General features: G+C 45.9%; 14 non-coding genes across 14 annotated transcripts; 6 read left to right on the top strand and 8 right to left on the bottom strand.

The window, feature by feature from the left end:
- Positions 1 to 1,855: 1,855 nt before the first annotated feature.
- Positions 1,856 to 1,927, bottom strand: TRNAH-GUG (transfer RNA histidin (anticodon GUG)). The gene has a single exon. It is a non-coding gene; the product is annotated as a tRNA-His (tRNA).
- Positions 1,928 to 2,346: 419 nt separating this feature from the next.
- TRNAG-GCC (transfer RNA glycine (anticodon GCC)) lies at positions 2,347 to 2,417 on the top strand. The gene has a single exon. It is a non-coding gene; the product is annotated as a tRNA-Gly (tRNA).
- Positions 2,418 to 3,479: 1,062 nt separating this feature from the next.
- TRNAH-GUG (transfer RNA histidin (anticodon GUG)) lies at positions 3,480 to 3,551 on the bottom strand. Its single transcript has one exon. It is a non-coding gene; the product is annotated as a tRNA-His (tRNA).
- Positions 3,552 to 3,970: 419 nt separating this feature from the next.
- Positions 3,971 to 4,041, top strand: TRNAG-GCC (transfer RNA glycine (anticodon GCC)). Its single transcript has one exon. It is a non-coding gene; the product is annotated as a tRNA-Gly (tRNA).
- A 1,062-nt stretch (positions 4,042 to 5,103) lies between these two features.
- On the bottom strand, positions 5,104 to 5,175 carry TRNAH-GUG (transfer RNA histidin (anticodon GUG)). The gene has a single exon. It is a non-coding gene; the product is annotated as a tRNA-His (tRNA).
- A 903-nt stretch (positions 5,176 to 6,078) lies between these two features.
- Positions 6,079 to 6,150, bottom strand: TRNAH-GUG (transfer RNA histidin (anticodon GUG)). Its single transcript has one exon. It is a non-coding gene; the product is annotated as a tRNA-His (tRNA).
- Positions 6,151 to 6,569: 419 nt separating this feature from the next.
- Positions 6,570 to 6,640, top strand: TRNAG-GCC (transfer RNA glycine (anticodon GCC)). Its single transcript has one exon. It is a non-coding gene; the product is annotated as a tRNA-Gly (tRNA).
- A 1,062-nt stretch (positions 6,641 to 7,702) lies between these two features.
- Positions 7,703 to 7,774, bottom strand: TRNAH-GUG (transfer RNA histidin (anticodon GUG)). The gene has a single exon. It is a non-coding gene; the product is annotated as a tRNA-His (tRNA).
- A 419-nt stretch (positions 7,775 to 8,193) lies between these two features.
- Positions 8,194 to 8,264, top strand: TRNAG-GCC (transfer RNA glycine (anticodon GCC)). Its single transcript has one exon. It is a non-coding gene; the product is annotated as a tRNA-Gly (tRNA).
- Positions 8,265 to 9,326: 1,062 nt separating this feature from the next.
- On the bottom strand, positions 9,327 to 9,398 carry TRNAH-GUG (transfer RNA histidin (anticodon GUG)). Its single transcript has one exon. It is a non-coding gene; the product is annotated as a tRNA-His (tRNA).
- Positions 9,399 to 10,301: 903 nt separating this feature from the next.
- Positions 10,302 to 10,373, bottom strand: TRNAH-GUG (transfer RNA histidin (anticodon GUG)). Its single transcript has one exon. It is a non-coding gene; the product is annotated as a tRNA-His (tRNA).
- A 419-nt stretch (positions 10,374 to 10,792) lies between these two features.
- Positions 10,793 to 10,863, top strand: TRNAG-GCC (transfer RNA glycine (anticodon GCC)). Its single transcript has one exon. It is a non-coding gene; the product is annotated as a tRNA-Gly (tRNA).
- Positions 10,864 to 11,925: 1,062 nt separating this feature from the next.
- On the bottom strand, positions 11,926 to 11,997 carry TRNAH-GUG (transfer RNA histidin (anticodon GUG)). The gene has a single exon. It is a non-coding gene; the product is annotated as a tRNA-His (tRNA).
- Positions 11,998 to 12,416: 419 nt separating this feature from the next.
- Positions 12,417 to 12,487, top strand: TRNAG-GCC (transfer RNA glycine (anticodon GCC)). Its single transcript has one exon. It is a non-coding gene; the product is annotated as a tRNA-Gly (tRNA).
- Positions 12,488 to 12,962: the final 475 nt, after the last annotated feature.

Below are 12,962 nucleotides of genomic sequence, written 5' to 3'. Positions count from 1 at the left end.
ATTTTCATCAAAAAAACTAACTACAGAAGCTAGCCCAGTAATATTCTCCGTGATCGTGGAAAGAGAGTCGTCAATTTCTTTCTCTCCCAAATTGGGGATGGAAATGGGCAAATCTAGGGACTCTCTAAGCTTGTTTGTGTCTACTGCAACCGTGCCTCCAGATTGTACATTTCTAATAGTCAATTCATAGATAAGCTCCTCCTTGCGCAAATAGTTAAGATGGAGAACATCGCGAGGGCCGGGCATGGTGACAGAACAATTTTGAAAAACTCAAAAAATTCCAGCAACTGGGAAAATAGTTAGAGTTAGGAACAAACAATGTTTAGCCGTCAAAAGGGGCTAAATTGAGACCTATTCAACAACGCTCTGCTACCACTTGTTACGGACTTTTCCGTGGTAGGTAGAGGTGAAAGAAGGTGCGGGTGTGAATAGGTCTCCAGCTACGAAAGCAAAATTAATTTAAAATTTAACAAGGTTATATTTTCTTTTCAAAACAAAGAAATAACAAGCATGGCAGGTACAAAGTAGCAAAAAGTGTAGTTACAATATTTACAGGAATTGGGCTTCGCGCCCTGATTTTACACTGCTTGGGCAATTAGCTCAGTTTTACCCCAAACACGAGTTTTAACAGAGGGGCAGAAAAACCCATTCATACCTAGGAGCCCTTGCTCCAAATTACACAGAAAAGCCTCCACGAGGCATACAACACACAAAAAGAGCCACTCGCTCTCAAAATTTAAACCAAACTCCACCTTCAAGTTGTCCTCACTGGACATAGACACAGGGGTAAAATACCCAACCTACTGAGGTCTATTAAATAAAAATGGGCAATTACATGACCTCTAAAATAACAATTTGAGAGGAGGCGATCTTGCACTCCTAATACACTTGTTTTTAAAAACCTAATCTGGCTCTAGGCCACTAATGCAAGGGCTAATCCCATACTACCGAGGTGACTTTAGAAAAGAGCAATTGGTTTTACATTAACGAAGAATAGGTTGAGAAAATAAGTTCACCTCAAGACAATGTGAGTGGGAGCTCGAGAGGGTTAGCACTCTCTATCCCAATATGCAGCTTAAAAGAGAATAGAAGAAAAGATCGTTACATTTTAGGAAAAGGTTACATGGAGGAAAGCTTCGCACCCGCCCCGAGAGTTAAACTGCTGAGCTAGCAAAGAAAGAATTTATTAATCGGCCATTACCTTATTGATGACCGCTGCCGAGGAAAGAGGAGCTTCCCGCCTCCTGCTATGTACTTTATACCCTGAAAGATGGAAGAGAAGTGGCCCGGAGACCCTAAAATCAGCAGTTTATATCCTCTCGCGGAAGGTTCTAGGCGTTAGGGGAATGAAAACACCCTCCCACAAACTTTTTATTGGCTCGGGTACAGAAACATATCCAAGTTGGGGGAAGATACATCGGATTGGTCGGAAATTACTAAAAGAAATTCGGGATTGGATAAATCTAAGACAAGGGGGAAAAGAGGGGTATACAGCCAACTTAAGCAATAACAGAAAGAAATTTAGCAAAGACAAACATTTGAAATAAAAATTTCTCCAACAAAATAGTTCTTTGACTCCGCACTAGGTTGCACTATTGTTGATCTTCAGTAGTGTCCTCTAGAAGAGAAAGTTCACACTTCTTACTTCAAGCGAAACAAAACCACATCAAAAATGACACAGTTCAAAAACTCAAAATTTTCCACGTGGTGACATCTTCTGAGAAAGTAGAGAATTAATAGCGTAGATAAAATTCAGACTTCCTCCAGCAGAGGAGTTTCAACTGGCGCACATTTTAAATTAGCGGAGTGGAGTTGTACCGCCCGGTACAATTACAATTGACAAAACTTGTTCGCTTGCCGTGACCAGGATTCGAACCTGGGTTATTGCGGCCACAACGCAATGTCCTAACCACTAGACGCTCACGGCTACGGTAAACACATTCCTTTGCGGTTAGTCTTACCTAATATAAGCGGTTTGTTTGCTCCACATAGCAGTGCCGGTGGATTCTGTAGAGACAGCAGACGGCCCCTACTTCCCTTACCGTATGATTTGTCCCATGCTCTGATACTTTACTGCGTAACGACTATGGCTTTGGCGACATTTAATGTGCAAGAATACCGGGCGACTTTACTACGGTCCTCTTTACAAGGAACTAATGCATAAAACTTCGAGCCCTCAAAGCTATTTCAGTTAACGCACGCACTAAAGCATGGATTTGAACTCCCGAAGCTGAGTACACAATCTGTTATCAGCAAAGTACTGCAACGTCACTATTAAGCACGGTATGTGATGCAACTTCAAGGAAAACACGTCAGGTTTCGTTGATGTTAGCTATCGGTGACATGGCAACGGTGGTTCAGTGGTAGAATGCTCGCCTGCCACGCGGGCGGCCCGGGTTCGATTCCCGGCCGTTGCATATTTATTTTCAACTTCATATTATTATTTTTCATTCTCCTCCTAATGCTCCCTGCTTGAATTATTTATTTTTCTTAATACGAATGTCCTACAAGGTTGGCATTTCGCTCGGTCACCTTCTAAACGCTTCACCACAGAGGCACCCTGACACTGCCCTGCACTGCACTGGATCGACCTCGCACCCCCCGGGCGCAACAATTCACGATCTACCGCCACTTCCACGAAAATTGCAGTGTTACGAGGGCTGGAGCGGTGTACCCTTAATCTCGGGTGGTCGACTGAGTTGAGGTGTGTTCGATCCCCACAACAGCATTGCACAAAGTAAATTTCCATGCTTACACACTTCTTCTAAATTCAAATGCCCTGATAGTACCTAAATGAAGGCCTCGGCCTCTTCGTTCCCTCATCCGTGCCCATCCCTTCCAATCATTCCATACACCATAAGGCACGTGTACAGCAATGACCGTAAGGCCACCTGGGCGGAGCACAGTTAATTCTTCCCAGTTTCGTCACCCTAACCAAGGTGCCACGATCCAGGTCATTATCGTTGAGTCTGTAGAGTGAGAACCTTCAATGAGTCCGAGAGAGAAGCGATCTATGGACGGTAAACAGGCTAAGAAAGAAAGAAAGAAGCTAAGGAGGAAATAATCGTTTAACGCGCTGCCAGAGTATCCCTACGGCAGATGTATAAAATATATGATTACATTCTGCTATGGCACCACAATGCAACACCAAAATTGAGGGTTGAAATCTAGCATCTTAACGTCTGAGGATCTCACTGTCTTTGTGGTTCCGTAAGCCCATAACTCTAGTTTTGCAGGCATTCGAGCCAATCTTCTCCAAAATTCAAGCTGCGAGACGCTTACTCCCTTAGCAAGACAGTGAGCCAGCTAGTGATTTAGGGGGATACAGGTAGTCTACAAATTCTCCAAATTGCTAGAAACCTATATGAATCTAACTCCTTGAGATACAGACGAGCAAAATAAAATCTGAGCTTAATAATTTCTCCTAAATGAGCACTGTATCAGAATTCAGTAATTACAATTGACAAAATCTGTTCGCTTGCCGTGACCAGGATTCGAACCTGGGTTATTGCGGCCACAACGCAATGTCCTAACCACTAGACGATCACGGCTACGGTAAACACATTCTTTTGCGGTTAGTCTTACCTAATATAAGCGGTTTGTTTGCTCCACATAGCAGTGCCGGTGGTTTCTGTAGAGACAGCAGACGGCCCCTACTTCCCTTACCGTATGATTTGTCCCATGCTCTGATACTTTACTGCGTAACGACTATGGCTTTGGCGACATTTAATGTGCAAGAATACCGGGCGACTTTACTACGGTCCTCTTTACAAGGAACTAATGCCCAAAACTTCGAGCCCTCAATGCTATTTCAGTTAACGCACACACTAAAGCATGGATTTGAACTCCCGAAGCTGAGTACACAATCTGTTATCAGCAAAGTACTGCAACGTCACTATTAAGCACGGTATGTGATGCAACTTCAAGGAAAACACGTCAGGTTTCGTTGATGTTAGCTATCGGTGACATGGCAACGGTGGTTCAGTGGTAGAATGCTCGCCTGCCACGCGGGCGGCCCGGGTTCGATTCCCGGCCGTTGCATATTTATTTTCAACTTCATATTATTATTTTTCATTCTCCTCCTAATGCTCCCTGCTTGAATTATTTATTTTTCTTAATACGAATGTCCTACAAGGTTGGCATTTCGCTCGGTCACCTTCTAAACGCTTCACCACAGAGGCACCATGACACTGCCCTGCACTGCACTGGATCGACCTCGCACCCCCCGGGCGCAACAATTCACGATCTACCGCCACTTCCACGAAAATTGCAGTGTTACGAGGGCTGGAGCGGTGTACCCTTAATCTCGGGTGGTCGACTGAGTTGAGGTGTGTTCGATCCCCACAACAGCATTGCACAAAGAAAATTTCCATGCTTACACACTTCTTCTAAATTCAAATGCCCTGATAGTACCTAAATGAAGGCCTCGGCCACTTCGTTCCCTCATCCGTGCCCATCCCTTCCAATCATTCCATACACCATAAGGCACGTGTACAGCAATGACCGTAAGGCCACCTGGGCGGAGCACAGTTAATTCTTCCCAGTTTCGTCACCCTAACCAAGGTGCCACGATCCAGGTCATTATCGTTGAGTCTGTAGAGTGAGAACCTTCAATGAGTCCGAGAGAGAAGCGATCTATGGACGGTAAACAGGCTAAGAAAGAAAGAAAGAAGCTAAGGAGGAAATAATCGTTTAACGCGCTGCCAGAGTATCCCTACGGCAGATGTATAAGATATATGATAACATTCTGCTATGGCACCACAATGCACCACCTAAATTGAGGGTTGAAATCTAGCATCTTAACGTCTGAGGAACTCACTGTCTTTGTGGTTCCGTAAGCCCATAACTCTAGTTTTGCAGGCATGCGAGCCAATCTTCTCCAAAATTCAAGCTGCGAGACGCTTACTCCCTTAGCAAGACAGTGAGCCAGCTAGTGATTTAGGGGGATACAGGTAGTCTACAAATTCTCCAAATTGCTAGAAACCTATATGAATCTAACTCCTTGAGATACAGACGAGCATAACAAAATCTGAGCTTAATAATTTCTCCTAAATGAGCACTGTATCAGAATTCAGTAATTACAATTGACAAAATCTGTTCGCTTGCCGTGACCAGGATTCGAACCTGGGTTATTGCGGCCACAACGCAATGTCCTAACCACTAGACGATCACGGCTACGGTAAACACACTCCTTTGCGGTTAGTCTTACCTAATATAAGCGGTTTGTTTGCTCCACATAGCAGTGCCGGTGGATTCTGTAGAGACAGCAGACGGCCCCTACTTCCCTTACCGTATGATTTGTCCCATGCTCTGATACTTTACTGCGTAACGACTATGGCTTTGGCGTCATTTAATGTGCAAGAATACCCGGCGGCCGCCTCTGTGGTGTAGTGCCACGAAATTTGAAAAGTGGTACGAGGGCTGGAACGGGGTCCACTCAGCCTCGGGAGGTCAACTGAGTAGAGGTGGGTTCGATTCCCACCTCAGCCATCCTGGAAGTGGTTTTCCGTGGTTTCCCACTTCTCCTCCAGGCGAATGCCGGGATGGTACCTAACTTAAGGCCACGGCCGCTTCCTTCCCTCTTCCTTGCCTATTCTTTCCAATCTTCCCATCCCTCCACAAGGCCCCTGTTCAGCTTAGCAGGTGAGGCCGCCTGGGCGAGGTACTGGTCATACTCCCCAGTTGTATCCCCCGACCAAGAGTCTGAAGCTCCAGGACACTGCCCTTGAGGCGGTAGAGGTGGGATCCCTCGCTAAGTCCGAGGGAAAAACCGAACCTGGAGGGTAAACAGATGATGATGATGATGATGATGAATACCCGGCGACGTTACTACGGTCCTCTTTACAAGGAACTAATGCCTAAAACTTCGAGCCCTCAATGCTATTTCAGTTAACGCACGCACTAAAGCATGGATTAGGGGGATACAGGTAGTCTACAAATTCTCCAAATTGCTAGAAACCTATATGAATCTAACTCCTTGAGATACAGACGAGCATAATAAAATCTGAGCTTAATAATTTCTCCTAAATGAGCACTCTATCAGAATTCAGTAATTACAATTGACAAAATCTGTTCGCTTGCCGTGACCAGGATTCGAACCTGGGTTATTGCGGCCACAACGCAATGTCCTAACCACTAGACGATCACGGCTACGGTACACACATTCCTTTGCGGTTAGTCTTACCTAATATAAGCGGTTTGTTTGCTCCACATAGCAGTGCCGGTGGATTCTGTAGAGACAGCAGACGGCCCCTACTTCCCTTACCGTATGATTTGTCCCATGCTCTGATACTTTACTGCGTAACGACTATGGCTTTGGCGTCATTTAATGTGCAAGAATACCCGGCGACGTTACTACGGTCCTCTTTACAAGGAACTAATGCCTAAAACTTCGAGCCCTCAATGCTATTTCAGTTAACGCACACACTAAAGGGTGGATTTAAACTCCCGAAGCTGAGTACACAATCTGTTATAAGCAAAGTACTGCAACGTCACTATTAAGCACGCTATGTGATGCAACTTCAAGGAAAACACGTCAGGTTTCGTTGATGTTAGCTATCGGTGACATGGCAACGGTGGTACAGTGGTAGAATGCTCGCCTGCCACGCGGGCGGCCCGGGTTCGATTCCCGGCCGTTGCATATTTATTTTCAACTTCATATTATTATTTTTCAATCTCCTCCTAATGCTCCCTGCTTGAATTATTTATTTTTCTTAATACGAATGTCCTACAAGGTTGGCATTTCGCTCGGTCACCTTCTAAACGCTTCACCACAGAGGCACCATGACACTGCCCTGCACTGCACTGGATCGACCTCGCACCCCCCGGGCGCAACAATTCACGATCTACCGCCACTTCCACGAAAATTGCAGTGTTACGAGGGCTGGAGCGGTGTACCCTTAATCTCGGGTGGTCGACTGAGTTGAGGTGTGTTCGATCCCCACAACAGCATTGCACAAAGTAAATTTCCATGCTTACACACTTCTTCTAAATTCAAATGCCCTGATAGTACCTAAATGAAGGCCTCGGCCACTTCGTTCCCTCATCCGTGCCCATCCCTTCCAATCATTCCATACACCATAAGGCACGTGTACAGCAATGACCGTAAGGCCACCTGGGCGGAGCACAGTTAATTCTTCCCAGTTTCGTCACCCTAACCAAGGTGCCACGATCCAGGTCATTATCGTTGAGTCTCTAGAGTGAGAACCTTCAATGAGTCCGAGAGAGAAGCGATCTATGGACGGTAAACAGGCTAAGAAAGAAAGAAAGAAGCTAAGGAGGAAATAATCGTTTAACGCGCTGCCAGAGTATCCCTACGGCAGATGTATAAAATATATGATTACATTCTGCTATGGCACCACAATGCACCACCTATATTGAGGGTTGAAATCTAGCATCTTAACGTCTGAGGAACTCACTGTCTTTGTGGTTCCGTAAGCCCATAACTGTAGTTTTGCAGGCATTCGAGCCGTTCTTCTCCAAAATTCAAGCTGCGAGACGCTTACTCCCTTAGCAAGACAGTGAGCCAGCTAGTGATTTAGGGGGATACAGGTAGTCTACAAATTCTCCAAATTGCTAGAAACCTATATGAATCTAACTCCTTGAGATACAGACGAGCATAACAAAATCTGAGCTTAATAATTTCTCCTAAATGAGCACTGTATCAGAATTCAGTAATTACAATTGACAAAATCTGTTCGCTTGCCGTGACCAGGATTCGAACCTGGGTTATTGCGGCCACAACGCAATGTCCTAACCACTAGACGATCACGGCTACGGTAAACACATTGTTTTGCGGTTAGTCTTACCTAATATAAGCGGTTTGTTTGCTCCACATAGCAGTGCCGGTGGTTTCTGTAGAGACAGCAGACGGCCTCTACTTCCCTTACCGTATGATTTGTCCCATGCTCTGATACTTTACTGCGTAACGACTATGGCTTTGGCGACATTTAATGTGCAAGAATACCGGGCGACTTTACTACGGTCCTCTTTACAAGGAACTAATGCCCAAAACTTCGAGCCCTCAATGCTATTTCAGTTAACGCACACACTAAAGCATGGATTTGAACTCCCGAAGCTGAGTACACAATCTGTTATCAGCAAAGTACTGCAACGTCACTATTAAGCACGGTATGTGATGCAACTTCAAGGAAAACACGTCAGGTTTCGTTGATGTTAGCTATCGGTGACATGGCAACGGTGGTTCAGTGGTAGAATGCTCGCCTGCCACGCGGGCGGCCCGGGTTCGATTCCCGGCCGTTGCATATTTATTTTCAACTTCATATTATTATTTTTCATTCTCCTCCTAATGCTCCCTGCTTGAATTATTTATTTTTCTTAATACGAAAGTCCTACAAGGTTGGCATTTCGCTCGGTCACCTTCTAAACGCTTCACCACAGAGGCACCATGACACTGCCCTGCACTGCACTGGATCGACCTCGCACCCCCCGGGCGCAACAATTCACGATCTACCGCCACTTCCACGAAAATTGCAGTGTTACGAGGGCTGGAGCGGTGTACCCTTAATCTCGGGTGGTCGACTGAGTTGAGGTGTGTTCGATCCCCACAACAGCATTGCACAAAGTAAATTTCCATGCTTACACACTTCTTCTAAATTCAAATGCCCTGATAGTACCTAAATGAAGGCCTCGGCCACTTCGTTCCCTCATCCGTGCCCATCCCTTCCAATCATTCCATACACCATAAGGCACGTGTACAGCAATGACCGTAAGGCCACCTGGGCGGAGCACAGTTAATTCTTCCCAGTTTCGTCACCCTAACCAAGGTGCCACGATCCAGGTCATTATCGTTGAGTCTGTAGAGTGAGAACCTTCAATGAGTCCGAGAGAGAAGCGATCTATGGACGGTAAACAGGCTAAGAAAGAAAGAAAGAAGCTAAGGAGGAAATAATCGTTTAACGCGCTGCCAGAGTATCCCTACGGCAGATGTATAAGATATATGATAACATTCTGCTATGGCACCACAATGCACCACCTAAATTGAGGGTTGAAATCTAGCATCTTAACGTCTGAGGAACTCACTGTCTTTGTGGTTCCGTAAGCCCATAACTCTAGTTTTGCAGGCATGCGAGCCAATCTTCTCCAAAATTCAAGCTGCGAGACGCTTACTCCCTTAGCAAGACAGTGAGCCAGCTAGTGATTTAGGGGGATACAGGTAGTCTATAAATTCTCCAAATTGCTAGAAACCTATATGAATCTAACTCCTTGAGATACAGACGAGCATAACAAAATCTGAGCTTAATAATTTCTCCTAAATGAGCACTGTATCAGAATTCAGTAATTACAATTGACAAAATCTGTTCGCTTGCCGTGACCAGGATTCGAACCTGGGTTATTGCGGCCACAACGCAATGTCCTAACCACTAGACGATCACGGCTACGGTAAACACACTCCTTTGCGGTTAGTCTTACCTAATATAAGCGGTTTGTTTGCTCCACATAGCAGTGCCGGTGGATTCTGTAGAGACAGCAGACGGCCCCTACTTCCCTTACCGTATGATTTGTCCCATGCTCTGATACTTTACTGCGTAACGACTATGGCTTTGGCGTCATTTAATGTGCAAGAATACCCGGCGGCCGCCTCTGTGGTGTAGTGCCACGAAATTTGAAAAGTGGTACGAGGGCTGGAACGGGGTCCACTCAGCCTCGGGAGGTCAACTGAGTAGAGGTGGGTTCGATTCCCACCTCAGCCATCCTGGAAGTGGTTTTCCGTGGTTTCCCACTTCTCCTCCAGGCGAATGCCGGGATGGTACCTAACTTAAGGCCACGGCCGCTTCCTTCCCTCTTCCTTGCCTATTCTTTCCAATCTTCCCATCCCTCCACAAGGCCCCTGTTCAGCTTAGCAGGTGAGGCCGCCTGGGCGAGGTACTGGTCATACTCCCCAGTTGTATCCCCCGACCAAGAGTCTGAAGCTCCAGGACACTGCCCTTGAGGCGGTAGAGGTGGGATCCCTCGCTAAGTCCGAGGGAAAAACCGAACCTGGAGGGTAAACAGATGATGATGATGATGATGATGAATACCCGGCGACGTTACTACGGTCCTCTTTACAAGGAACTAATGCCTAAAACTTCGAGCCCTCAATGCTATTTCAGTTAACGCACGCACTAAAGCATGGATTAGGGGGATACAGGTAGTCTACAAATTCTCCAAATTGCTAGAAACCTATATGAATCTAACTCCTTGAGATACAGACGAGCATAATAAAATCTGAGCTTAATAATTTCTCCTAAATGAGCACTCTATCAGAATTCAGTAATTACAATTGACAAAATCTGTTCGCTTGCCGTGACCAGGATTCGAACCTGGGTTATTGCGGCCACAACGCAATGTCCTAACCACTAGACGATCACGGCTACGGTACACACATTCCTTTGCGGTTAGTCTTACCTAATATAAGCGGTTTGTTTGCTCCACATAGCAGTGCCGGTGGATTCTGTAGAGACAGCAGACGGCCCCTACTTCCCTTACCGTATGATTTGTCCCATGCTCTGATACTTTACTGCGTAACGACTATGGCTTTGGCGTCATTTAATGTGCAAGAATACCCGGCGACGTTACTACGGTCCTCTTTACAAGGAACTAATGCCTAAAACTTCGAGCCCTCAATGCTATTTCAGTTAACGCACACACTAAAGGGTGGATTTAAACTCCCGAAGCTGAGTACACAATCTGTTATAAGCAAAGTACTGCAACGTCACTATTAAGCACGCTATGTGATGCAACTTCAAGGAAAACACGTCAGGTTTCGTTGATGTTAGCTATCGGTGACATGGCAACGGTGGTACAGTGGTAGAATGCTCGCCTGCCACGCGGGCGGCCCGGGTTCGATTCCCGGCCGTTGCATATTTATTTTCAACTTCATATTATTATTTTTCAATCTCCTCCTAATGCTCCCTGCTTGAATTATTTATTTTTCTTAATACGAATGTCCTACAAGGTTGGCATTTCGCTCGGTCACCTTCTAAACGCTTCACCACAGAGGCACCATGACACTGCCCTGCACTGCACTGGATCGACCTCGCACCCCCCGGGCGCAACAATTCACGATCTACCGCCACTTCCACGAAAATTGCAGTGTTACGAGGGCTGGAGCGGTGTACCCTTAATCTCGGGTGGTCGACTGAGTTGAGGTGTGTTCGATCCCCACAACAGCATTGCACAAAGTAAATTTCCATGCTTACACACTTCTTCTAAATTCAAATGCCCTGATAGTACCTAAATGAAGGCCTCGGCCACTTCGTTCCCTCATCCGTGCCCATCCCTTCCAATCATTCCATACACCATAAGGCACGTGTACAGCAATGACCGTAAGGCCACCTGGGCGGAGCACAGTTAACTCTTCCCAGTTTCGTCACCCTAACCAAGGTGCCACGATCCAGGTCATTATCGTTGAGTCTCTAGAGTGAGAACCTTCAATGAGTCCGAGAGAGAAGCGATCTATGGACGGTAAACAGGCTAAGAAAGAAAGAAAGAAGCTAAGGAGGAAATAATCGTTTAACGCGCTGCCAGAGTATCCCTACGGCAGATGTATAAAATATATGATTACATTCTGCTATGGCACCACAATGCACCACCTATATTGAGGGTTGAAATCTAGCATCTTAACGTCTGAGGAACTCACTGTCTTTGTGGTTCCGTAAGCCCATAACTGTAGTTTTGCAGGCATTCGAGCCGTTCTTCTCCAAAATTCAAGCTGCGAGACGCTTACTCCCTTAGCAAGACAGTGAGCCAGCTAGTGATTTAGGGGGATACAGGTAGTCTACAAATTCTCCAAATTGCTAGAAACCTATATGAATCTAACTCCTTGAGATACAGACGAGCATAACAAAATCTGAGCTTAATAATTTCTCCTAAATGAGCACTGTATCAGAATTCAGTAATTACAATTGACAAAATCTGTTCGCTTGCCGTGACCAGGATTCGAACCTGGGTTATTGCGGCCACAACGCAATGTCCTAACCACTAGACGATCACGGCTACGGTAAACACATTGTTTTGCGGTTAGTCTTACCTAATATAAGCGGTTTGTTTGCTCCACATAGCAGTGCCGGTGGTTTCTGTAGAGACAGCAGACGGCCTCTACTTCCCTTACCGTATGATTTGTCCCATGCTCTGATACTTTACTGCGTAACGACTATGGCTTTGGCGACATTTAATGTGCAAGAATACCGGGCGACTTTACTACGGTCCTCTTTACAAGGAACTAATGCCCAAAACTTCGAGCCCTCAATGCTATTTCAGTTAACGCACACACTAAAGCATGGATTTGAACTCCCGAAGCTGAGTACACAATCTGTTATCAGCAAAGTACTGCAACGTCACTATTAAGCACGGTATGTGATGCAACTTCAAGGAAAACACGTCAGGTTTCGTTCATGTTAGCTATCGGTGACATGGCAACGGTGGTTCAGTGGTAGAATGCTCGCCTGCCACGCGGGCGGCCCGGGTTCGATTCCCGGCCGTTGCATATTTATTTTCAACTTCATATTATTATTTTTCATTCTCCTCCTAATGCTCCCTGCTTGAATTATTTATTTTTCTTAATACGAATGTCCTACAAGGTTGGCATTTCGCTCGGTCACCTTCTAAACGCTTCACCACAGAGGCACCATGACACTGCCCTGCACTGCACTGGATCGACCTCGCACCCCCCGGGCGCAACAATTCACGATCTACCGCCACTTCCACGAAAATTGCAGTGTTACGAGGGCTGGAGCGGTGTACCCTTAATCTCGGGTGGTCGACTGAGTTGAGGTGTGTTCGATCCCCACAACAGCATTGCACAAAGTAAATTTCCATGCTTACACACTTCTTCTAAATTCAAATGCCCTGATAGTACCTAAATGAAGGCCTCGGCCACTTCGTTCCCTCATCCGTGCCCATCCCTTCCAATCATTCCATACACCATAAGGCACGTGTACAGCAATGACCGTAAGGCCACC

Source organism: Anabrus simplex, chromosome 1 (assembly GCF_040414725.1).
Source record: "Anabrus simplex isolate iqAnaSimp1 chromosome 1, ASM4041472v1, whole genome shotgun sequence".
Taxonomy (NCBI): Eukaryota; Metazoa; Arthropoda; class Insecta; order Orthoptera; family Tettigoniidae; genus Anabrus; species Anabrus simplex.
This window is presented reverse-complemented; position numbering and strand designations above follow the sequence as displayed.